The sequence below is a fragment of the Lactuca serriola genome, chromosome 9 (assembly GCF_051521515.1).
Source record: "Lactuca serriola cultivar US96UC23 chromosome 9, Lser_US96UC23_V15, whole genome shotgun sequence".
Lineage (NCBI taxonomy): Eukaryota > Viridiplantae > Streptophyta > Magnoliopsida > Asterales > Asteraceae > Lactuca > Lactuca serriola.
The window spans coordinates 105,686,919-105,699,326 of record NC_136416.1 but is presented as its reverse complement, the minus strand read 5'-3'; positions in this window follow the sequence as shown (position 1 = coordinate 105,699,326).

Genomic DNA, 12,408 nt, shown 5'->3' with positions numbered 1-12,408 from the left:
TTTAGGTGTAGGATTGTTAGTCCCGTATAGATGTATACACAAATTCACGCTCTCCCTCCAGGAGATTCTGGTTATAATTTAGGACTTTTAGCATGTACTCTAGTAGGTACCATGAAGCAGTGGCTCAGATTTTAGTAATAACTCATTTACGTATAGTGTGTATATGTTTTCTTGTTCTTGTAAACGAATAGTGTACTCGTAGTGAAAAGTAATTATACTTATGTAAATATTCATGTGATGTAACGTTGAACTAGAAAATAGTGAATTGATCCATAAACTATACCTAGAATAGTTTATAAGTTGTTATGTCTGTTATTGAAAATGATTCAAGGAAAGTACCCCATTGCTCGACATGTTACAAAAGGGTTAGAAATTTTTATTGAAATAAGTTTTATACTTATATATATATATATATATATATATATATATATATATATATATATATATATATATGTTGCATGTACATTTAAAGTTTAAAAGACAGTCGGACAAGTGACCCTATCTTAAGCTCACAACCAAACAAGGAACATGAGTTAAGGCAGAAACACTAATCTTGAGCCTGTTAAATCTTAATTACACACACACACACACACACACACACATATATATATATATATATATATATATATATAAGTATAGTTTGATAAAACAGTAATTTAAATATTTGAAAACAGTTTAGAATGGTTTGACATAGTTTATAAAGGTATTAAATGACTTGAAACAATTTGTAATCGTTTTTAGCTATTAACACAAAATAATTTGTCTTTTGCATGTATTCTCCCCCTAAAAACATTGAAAATAGTAAAACACAGGGGTATGGACTCACCTTAAGTGAGTGCTGGAGAGGGGATACAGTGTAGTAGTGCTAATCCTCAAGTTAGAACCCGTATGAATATCCGTATCCTAATAGTTTTTTTTAACGCATAATACGTGAGTATAATTAGTGGAAATGATAGTAAATATGCTATAGAATAACGAATTATGTAAGAATTACTTACAAAAAGGAGTATAAGGAATGAACCAAGAGTATGAAAGACGTTTTCAGTGTGCTTGGGTGATTTCGGTTGCTTGAAGATGTGAAGGGTGTTCTCGGTGGAAATAAGGAGATTTGGTTTTTTCAGTTGGTGATATGAATATTGGAAGGTGATTTCGGTTGATAATAAGAACACTTTGAAGATATTCGGTCAAAATCTTGTGAAGATTCAAGAGTTTTCGGATGATACTTGAGAGAAAAGATGATGATTTCGGTCTAGTTTATGAGAGAAAAAGGGAGGTTTTCGGTTAGAAAGTGTGTGAATGACGATATGTTTTCGGTTAACATATAAGCATGGAAGAAAATTTGATGGGATGTTTGCATTGGAATTTGCATTTTGTCACTTGAATTGTGTGCCAAAGGATAGAATTTAGGAGATTTCGGTGTGGAACTCTACCCGAGAAAAGGAGATTTCAGCCGAGAACGGGTTTGTGGTTTGTAGGTTTTTTCATTCTGAAGAATCAGCTTCGCACGTTTGCGGTCTTGATTGCAAACATGATTGTAGTCCGATAGGAGGGCATTCATGCGAAGGTTTTCGGTGGGGATTTCGGTCCTCGCATTTGGTTCATATTTTTGCAACACTTATCCAATAAAAGGTTTATTTATATTAAAATATTAGTTTAGCGTTAATAAATTAATAAATCAACAAATTTGACTTTTATTTAACAAGTTTGACCTTTGTTGACTTTTACAGACTTGGAAATAACGGGTTGTCACATCATCCCCCCGTTAAAGGGAATTTCATCAAGAAATTAAGTCTATAGTGATACACATGGACTAGTGAAAAAGATACGAGTACTTTTGTTTCATTTGATCTTCTTGCTCCCAAGTGAATTCAGGTCCCCGCTTGGCATTCTAGTGAACCTTCACTATTGGTATACGACTTTATTTTGGGTTCTCTTGACTTTCCTATCCATGATTTCTACTGGTTCCTCCACTAAATGTAGACTCTTTAGATTAGGTACATGGAAGGTAGGGTGTACGTTGCCAAGTTCTTGGGGTAGTTGGAGTTTGTAAGCTATTGGCCGATTCTAGCGATAATCTCGAAAGGCCCAATGTACCTTGGATTAGGTTTTCCTCGCTTTCCGAAGCATATCATGCCCTTCCAAGGTGAGACCTTCAATAGCACGCTGTCACCAACCTGGAATTCCAAGGGTTTTCGTCTTTTGTCTGTGTAACTCTTCTGTCTGTCCGTAAAGGCTTGCAGTTGTTCACGGATTTGAATAATCTTTTCAGTCGTCTCTCTGATGATCTCCGGGCCAGTGAGAGTGTTGTGAAGAACTTGTACTTTAGCTAGCTGCGTATCACCCACTTCAGCCCAGCACAAAGGTGATCTACACTTCCGGCCATAAAGGGCTTCGAATGGGGCAACCTTGATACTGGTATGGTAGTTGTTGTTGTATGAGAATTCGACCAGTGGCAAATGGGTATCCCATGCTTTACCAAAGTCGATCACACAAGCTCTCAACATGTCTTCTAATGTTTGAATCGTTCTCTCACTCTCCCTATTAATTTGTGGATGGTAGGCTGTACTCATTTCTAGCCTAGTTCCTAGGGATTTTGGTAGTAAGTTCCAGAACTTTGAGGTGAATCTACTGTCTCTATCGGAGATAATAGATATGGGCACACCATGTAGTCGTACAATCTCTCTAATGTATGTTCTGGCCAGTTTCTCCATTTTGTCAGTTTCTTTGATTGGTGGGAAGTGTGCGGACTTTGTTAACCTGTCAGCAATCAACCAAATGGTATCGAGACCACCTGTTGTCTTAGGTAACTTGGTTATGAAATCCATTGTAATCTGCTCCCAATTCCACTTAGGTATTTCTGGTCGTTGTAGTAAACCTGAGGGCTTTTGATATTCTACCTTAACCTTTGCACAAGTCAGAAACTTGCCCACAAAGATAACAATCTCTGCTTTCATGTTTGGCCAACAATATAACTTCTTGAGGTCCAGATACATCTTTTCTGAACCCGGATGAACGGAGTATCGTGCCTTGTGTGCTTCGTTCATGACAACATCTCTGAATCCACCAAACTTCGGTGTCCAGATCCGGTTCATAAGATAACGAACTCCGTCACCGTTGACTTCTAAGTTCCTGTCCATTCCCCTTAAGGCTTTACCTGTTACATTCTCGGGTTTCAAGGCTTCGTGTTGAGCCTCTTTAATTTGTGTAGACATATGTGAATGGATGGTCATGGTCAGTGCTTTGACTCTACGACCAGAGTACTCCTTTCGACTAAGGGTATCAGTTATTACATTGGCTTTGCCGGGATGATAACGAATTTGTCATTCATAGTCATTTAGTAGTTCTACCCATCCGCGTTGTCTCATGTTGATCTCCTTCTGGTCAAATATGTGTTGAAGGCTTTTGTGGTCTGTGAAAATGGTGCTCTTCGTACCAAACAAGTAGTGTCTCCAGATATTTAGAGCAAAAACTACCGCTCCAAGCTTAAGATCATGAGTAGTGTAGTTGACTTCGTGTGTGTTAAACTGTCTTGAGGAATAGGTGATGACCTTTCCCCGTTGCGTAGGAACACAACCTATCCCTTTATTGGATGCATCGCAGTATACTACGAAATCCTCTATCCCTTCTAGAAGGGACAATATTGGTGAGCTGCACAGGGCTTGTTTTAGCGTTTGGAATGCATTTTCTTGTTTCTCTTCCCAGCTGAAAGTCACACCCTTTTGAGTTAGGATGGTAAGTGGTTTACCGATCCTTGAGAAGTTCTGTATGAACCTACAATAGTAGCCAGCAAGGCCTAAGAATTGACGGATCTCCGTAGGCGTTCTTGGTGCTGACCAGTTCTCGATTGCCTTGATTTTGGAAGGTTCCATGTGCTTTCCCTCTTTGCTGACCACGTGAGCTAGGAATTCTACTCTCCGAATCCAAAATTCGCACATTGAGAACTTCGCATAAAGTTTTTCTGCTTGTAATGTTTCCAAGACTTTTCGTAGGTGCTAACTATGCTCCTCCTTACTGCGTAAGTAGATAAGTATGTCATCTATGAATACTATCATGAATTTATCTAAGTAAGGATGATACACCCTGTTCATTAAATCCATAAACACTGCGAGTGCATTGGTTAATCTGAAGGGCATCACTACAAACTCGTAGTGACCATAACAAGTTCGGAAGGCTGTTTTGGGAACATCTTCCTCTAGAACTCGTAACTGGTGATATCCGAATCTTAAATCAATCTTTGAAAAGTAGTTTGCTCCTTGAAGTTGGTCGAACAAGTCATCTATACGCAGTAGAGGCTATCGAATCTTAATGGCCAGTTTGTTTAGTTCGCGGTAGTCGATTCATATACGGAACGATCCATCCTTTTTTCACAAACAAGACCGGTGCTCCCCGGTGTGAGAAGCTCGGTCTGATAAATCCCTTACTGTGTTGTTCGTTTAGTTGACTGGATAGTTCCTGCATCTCTTCTGGTGCTAGACAATAAGGCGATTTGGCTACATGGGTAGCTCTAGGAATTAAGTCGATTTTGAACTCGACTTAGTGTTTTGGTGGTACTTCAGGGAGATCTTCAGGAAAGTTGTTAGGAAAATATCAGACTTCTGGAATGCTCTTTATGTCTTTCACTTCCTTATTCCCGTCTACCACGTGAGCTAAGAACACATGGTATTCCTTTCGTAAGTACTTCTGGGCATGAATGCACGAGATGATTCGAAGGTTCGTGCCTGCTTTGTCGCCATAGACGACTAGAGTTTCACTACTCGGTGGACTAAGGCGAACGACTTTCTTATAACATAGGATGTCAGCATGATGGGGACTCAACCAATCCATGTCGATGATAACGTCGAAGCTTTTTATTAAGACCGACATAAGGTCGATTTGGAAAGAATAGCTATTTAGAGTGAGGGTATGTTGACTGGTTTTTAGCAGGTCAGTAGGATGATGGTTTAGTACCTTCAAGCCCACTATAGTGGTGTCTGTGAGTTTCAGGCCAATAGTGGAATGATAGCAACATCATTATTGTACCTTGAGCTTATCATTCCAATCCTCAGATTTTGTCACGATGTATCATGAACCAGGGAGTTTATGGTTGACATGGTTTGGACCTAATAATGATGTGTTTGAGACTCTGAGGTATCGATTCGATAGTCCTTTTAACATAGTTAGGTGTTAGAGCTCTATGGTTAGACCCTTGGAGCCCCAATGGCTAGTTGGTTTTGATCATGCGTTTATAGAACCTTGTTTTGTTGTAAGTTTTAGTTGTGCATCTGAACTCACTTATTGGGTGTTTTCATTCGTGGATCCATGTTTGATTTCGTGGGCCGTTGATTGGGAATTTGTTTACCACGTGAGGTTTTGTAGTTACCCTAGTTACGCTCGTGAGAACAATAGGTTTGTGCTGACTTATTCGGAAGTCAAGTTTTCCTTTGAGATCAATTGGGCATGAATTCCCAAATCTGGGTTTGGTTGAATTGTTACGGTCAAAATGTTTTGACTGCTTGCTTCAGCATGGTATGACACTTTTTCCTAGTCACCAGGACTGTAGGATGTGTGTACCAGAAAGATAACCGTTTACCTTTGAGTATAATTTCTAGAGTTTCATACTGTTGGGTTTCAGATCTTGTATCGAGTGTCGAGGGACTTGGCTTGGGGTTCCAGTATGAGAGTTCCCGGTTTAAGTGGCTTTGTTAGGAGTTTGATCTGGACGTCGGTGAGAGCGGTAGTTATCATAGTCGAGTATTTTCAAGTAGTTGTGTTTGTTTTATAGGCATTGTCCAGGTTACAAAATTCTTTAGGAAGGTTGAGATTTTTTTTATCGATTATTGGGTTGCTGAGGTTATAAGGGTTTGTGCTGGGTTGATCTTTTGTAGTTTAACTAAGACGGATTTCGAGGACGAAATCCTGTTTAAGTGGGGAGAATTGTAACATCCGTTTTTTGGAATGACCAACTAAATACTTAAGGATTATGAGAATAAGATTTTTTTGGGGAACCTGATGCCACGACGTGAGAATTAAGGTACTGTGGCGCGGCCACATCATTAAGTGGCGAGGGCAGTAACGACTGGGTCCAAAACCCAAGATCTCAGGCCTTGTACCCTATATAATGGCTCTAGCTTTTAGGGTTGTGTACATTCATCATCCTCCACCATCAGAGACGAAACCCTAACCCCTATTGGAGTGTTCTTGGTGTTTATGGGCTGTTTTTGGTGTTTTGAGCCTTGGAGTACATCTTGGAAGAAGAATATCGTGAGCTTGTTGGTTGAAGGGTGTTTTTGCATCATGTCTTGCATTTTTTGCACCTTGTGGAGATTATAGAGGTATAAAGTTCTTTCCTTTTTGGCTTAATATTTGAATATGATTGTTATGGAGTCATTTGTTGGACTTTAGAGGAGAGTTCTTGGAGTTTGAGCAACTCTAGGACTATTACTGAGCTTTAATCAATTTATGGACCTCTTTGATCCCATAAAGTTGAATGTTTACAACCATTACAAGTCATGCATGTCTTAATGGTCATTTTGGGTCAATTTGAGAGTCAGGGTTTGATTTTTGGACTTGTTTGGATGGTGTAATGGATAAAGTCATAAAATTTATCCATTAAGTCCCTTACAACCTTCAGATATGAGCTTTTAAGCTCTGAACGCTAACGGTTAACAACTTAATAGATTAAGATATTATAACATAAATTATGGTCAGGTGGGATGCTGGCCACACCATGATTCGCGAGGCCAAATCATGGTTTTTTTCGCTAAGTGACCGCGACGCGACCGAGGAGTTGGTCGCGGTGTAGTGGTCGGTGGTGGTTGACCGATGATCATTGACTATTGACTAATATGATTTTCGGGTAAAATTGGAGGTCTCGAGATATTTAATGAGGTTTGGCTTGTGTTTTGTTTAGGAAATTCTTTTGGTCATTGGGTAGTCGAATTCAACAGTGGGATTCAGGTGACTTTCTTACTATAATGTAGGACACTAGGTGTCATTGTATGCTTGTTGTATTTGTGACTCTTGCTAGTTTTATTATATGCATGTTGATTTGGGACCATTTATAGGTTGGCGGGTTGGGCCTGATAGGCTAGGCCCACTAAGATGTTAGTTGGATTGTGTCAAGCCCGCGTTTCTCCCTAGGCACTATTAGAATATGTAACTAACGTTCGTCAACAATTATAATCGTTTGATAAATAACTAAAGGGAAATTATTTGAATCTATGTGATGTATGTGTGATTATATTATGTGTATATAATATTAGGCGAAAGCATAATAAATAGGGGTAAACAGATAATTAAATAATAATTAGGATAAATAGCCTTGATAAAAGTTGAAGTAGAACCAATGAGGATGTCGGGGATATAAGGAACGCTTAAACCTTAAATTGTGTGGAGAAGTAATGATCATTTGAAGTTTCACGTTTAACCCGATACGAGAAACTGCGTCGTAAAAAATGAATTTTAGATAGGTTGCATATTAGACAACGTGATCTAAACGAAAGTCATAGTAGTCATAAAGCTGAGAGCGTGCATATAGAGAACGCCTAAATCTGACTTGATGTAAGGTAGTTATGATTTTTCGAAGTTTCAACATGATGGTGTGGTCATAGAAATTGAATTTTAGATCGGCCAACTTTTAGCCAAAACAATCTAAACTAGAATTGAAGATCACGTAATAAGGAGACCTACGATATAAAGACAATCGAAAATGGAGTCCATATGTAAAAGTTATGAATTTTACATGGTTGTTAAAAATGTAATCTTTATAGACTGTTAATTTAAGATCAGCTAAGAATTAGCGAACATGGCCTAAAGGAAAGTTGTAGAACTTAGAAATACCTACACGTGGATATAAAGTACATTGAAAACGAAGTTCATGTAATTGAGATATCAATTTTTGAAGTTTCTGGCCATACCTACCCCTACCATCCTGCTCCAATAGTCAAACACCATGTGTCAACATCTGTGAGGGCCGACCAGACGAGCGTGCGACGCACACCTGGTCTGTGTCCAGTGCGTCCACCCTACATTTTCCCTATAAATACTAATTTCAACCCATCCTTTCCACCACACCATTCTCAAGCAATCTCTCTTCAATCGCTCCACATTATTCTGAAATTTTCTTAATAATTAGGGTTACTTTAGCTAGCTTTGAGGTCCCTGAGTGCCCAACATTAGTAGCTATCAGGCCAGAGTTCTTCCAGTGTAATTTTCAGACTTTTCTTAGGAAAATATTTGTAGGTTAAGCTATACTCATATTACTTTCAGTGCAACTTATATTTATAGTCATAGTCGTTATAATGAATCTATAAATAAGATATATTATCAATTCCAAGTCGTTATACTGATTGATCCACTTTCGGGGATGATGTTTCGGCTGGATTTAGTGAGGTGTTTAAAATGGGACTTCCAAACAATATACTCTGTATACTAAACGGACCCTACCTCTGATATGATCCTAATTGGTGGTTCCTTACTTGATAGATCTTGATGTAGACATTGGGATTGTTGAGGACTCTAGACTATCATTAGTCGTAAGAAATAGTAAACTAAGAGTTACTGATAATTGAACCTAGGTCACATCAAATAAAAGGCTAAGTGTTGAAGTAATGTGTTTCCTAACTTTCCAGTCATCCACTTTAACAAGAAAGTGCATTCTTACTTTCATCTTACATATAGATGTAATATTATTTGTATTACTTGATAAATATGCTAAATGAATTGTATGATTTTTACTTGATTTAATCATATATGTATTTTCATATACCTATATAAAACATATTGGGTAGTGATGGGTGATAAAAATGACGAGATGATGATGAGGGGACTTGACAATTGATGAACCGGTGGTCTTGCAGAGTCTAGATGATGACCACTGACTATTCTAGACAGTCCAGTGGCGACGTTGGCAGGCTCGCAACTTGTAGTTGTTAATGAACTATATTTTCGATTGATATACTCTATCCCCACATGGTTTGCTTATTGACACATATTACTATAAGAATCCCTGAAGCAATAAGTTTACCTGTTGGTGATGATGATGCTTATGATAGGAACCTTGAGATCAATATTTTAGGATCAGTATGTAAGAATAATGGGAATGGGTAATTAGGTAAATTATTTTATGTGAGCATAAAACTAAAGAACTTAATTATTATGGGTTGAAAACCCTATGTGCTGACTAGGCCCCAAGCTTGAGCCACATGTGGTTAGAAGAAACTAAACAGATAGAGGACGCGATGGACGTGTATGCAAGTATAAAGATTTCATGGCATCCAAGTTGCCAAGTCATTATGGAACCCCAACACCGGTGGAAGTCATGGATGGGATCCCCGAGATAGAGATTATATTTAAGAGTTGCGACAACAGCAATATGTAGAAGACTATCCTTGCAATCCGACAAATAAAGACAAGGGTATTAAGTTGGTGGAAGTTATTAGCTGATACCATGCCCAAAGGAGAATCCAGTAAGATGTCATGGGAAGAATCCCTTATGTAGATAAAAAGAGAGTATTGCTCTGAGCAATATCTTCTAGAGATTAACAATGAATTCTAGACCCTAAAGAAGAGCGAGATGAGTGTCAGCGAGTACACTACAAGTTGTGCAGAGAAGATGAAGGTAGTTCCATACTTCGTTCAAACTGAACTCTCCAAGATCAACAAGTTTGCTAGTGGACTACTACTGGATTTCGATCCAATGGTAAAGTTGGAAACCACCTTGAAAGTCATCATTTGGGCATCTAAGAATGTTGAGACCCAAATAAGAGATAAGGGCATGGAGAGAGCTAAGTCAGGAGAAAAGAGGAAGTTTGAAGGATCATCAAGATCCAACAAGAAGAGCCGATTTTCAAAGTCTGGCTCCAACAACAAGAAGTTTAGGGGTAACACTAAGGCAAAATGGTATGAGAAGTGCAAGAAGAAGCACTCTGGGAGATGGAACATGAATCTGACTTGCTACAAGTGTGGAAGAACTGGTATCTACTCTAATGAATGCACATTCAACAAGAGATTGTGTTATAGCAGTGGAGAGGATGGACATATTCGAAAGGATTATCTAAAGAAGAAGGAGGCTGCAAAGCCTAATGTGCCGCCAAATCCAAAGGTAAGAGCATTCCAGATGAATCCAAAAGCTGTTGGATAAGGTGTCTAAGTCCATAACTATATTTGGTATGTACTTGATCCGATTTAGCATGGTCCATATGGGTTGCATGGCATCAAAACAATTTGGTAGACTTTTGTGAAAAGAGGATATTTATAGTTTATTAATTTATTATCAGTTCTAATATATTAATATGAATTATTTAATTAGTATTGATCAAGAATTAGTTCGGAATTAGTTTTGTGATCAAAAGAGATTAATTAAATAAATAGGGATTGATTTGGTAAATCATTCATTCTTATATAGTGGGCTTATGATCCATAGTTCTTCATGATGGGCTAAACCCATGTGGTTACCCATGGATACTCCATGGAGGTTTAAACTCATGGATCATGAGGAATATGGAAAGGCATGAGTTACATGGTGTAGCCCTAATGTGCACACTATATAAAGAAGCCTCATCCTTGTAAAATCGGCACTTAAGTGATACAAGTGAGGGCTAGCCGATTTTGGTGCATAAGAATCTTCTCTCAAGTTATTCCAAGTTGTTGGTGGTGTTGTATGAAGCATTTGAGGCATCACATTTGCGGTGCTAGGCTTACAAGGTCTTAAGGAATCAAAGCTACAAGAAAGGTATGTCATTCTACTAGTTTTTATATTACATATACCCCATGATATGCTAGTTAGGATGAAACCTTGGAGAAATGGAACTTTGCATGTATAACAGAGAAAACATAGATCCAAGGTTTCTAGGGTTGCATGTACACCATAGAACTGTTAGAATGCTCAAATCCCATAAGTGGTATCAGAGCCTAGGGTTGTTTTCAAATATACTTGATGCTACATGTTTTTCCAAAGTTGAAATTCTGCCATTTTTGCATCCGACTGCTCACCACGACATGGCTGTCTTTACCACGACCGGCACATCGATTAGGTGATAAAATTAAGAGTACCAAGTTAATTTACATGGTTATTCACACGTTGTTTGTGATCCTCGGTATCCTAGTCACAAACCTGAACGACATAATCGAGATTTAAACATGCCATTGAATTGTTCAATGAGTCTCAAAATACCTAGGAGTTTCAATCCAATTAAAACTTAATAATCTATTTCGTTTTTCATGGTGAAAATTGGTAAATCGTCATTTACCTACCTTCAAATATTTTATAGCTTGGATTACAACATCCCTCTTCCAAGTAATAAAATACTGTGTTTGGTCCTAGCCTTAATATTTCATTTGGGTGTCTTATTAAGGACTCTTTATCTAATCTAAACTTGTCTTTCTTCGTTTTCAGATGTCTTCCAACAATGCTTCTGGCTCAAACCCCACAGGCTCCTTCTCTTTAATGAACCTTTGTGGGAGAGTCATCTTTGATGGAACTAATTTCAATGATTGGATTAGGAACGTAAGGATGGTCACTCGTTATGAGGACAAGGAATATGTCCTCAACAAGGAGCTTAAGGTTATTGATGAGTCTTCTGCTACTCCCGAGGAGATTGCTGAGTACACTACCCATGAGAAGGATGCTACTTAGGTATCTGGTATCATGTTGGCTACCATGCTAGTAGAACTCCAGAAATCCAATGAATATTTCTACCCTTATGAGATGCACCAGGACCTGATGGAAAGATACCATCAGAGTTCTCGTCAGGAAAGGTATGAAATCATCACCTCCATGATAACAAAAAAAATGAAGGATCGAGATTCTATGAAGGGCCACCTGCAGAAAATGCAAAGATTCGTGGATCGTTTTCTTAAGTTAAATGTGAACTTTGATGAGGAGTTAGCAATAGATATGAGCAAGGAGGAGGTCACACTTAGCAAACTTCAAGGACTTTTAAGGATTGCTGAAAGTAGTCTCAAAGGTAAGAATGTTGTTACCACTCCTACCACCGCCCCTGTTCTGGCAATCGAGCATGGGAAAGGGAAAAGAGGAGGACTTCTTCAAAGGGTACCAAGGGAATAGGAAAGCATCACCTGTCACAATGATTGGAGTTTATTCTTTATTGCTTAGTAGTGGGTTAATATTAGATTTGAATAAATGTTGTTACTCGTCTGAAATGGAGAGAAATATTATTTACTATCATGGTTTGTACAAACAAGGATTTACTTTTTCATTTGATGATGATTGTGGTGGTATTAATGATTTTTATAATGGTGTTTTTTTATTTTAAAGCATTACCTTGTGATGGTGTATATGAAATTGTGTCAGTTGTAGACAACTTAGGAAATAATGTATTGCATATTGATTCTTCCACTAGTTTGGATAAGGCATCCTTGTGGTATTTTCATCTTGAACATGTCAACAAGAAGCGCATGGGCCAACTC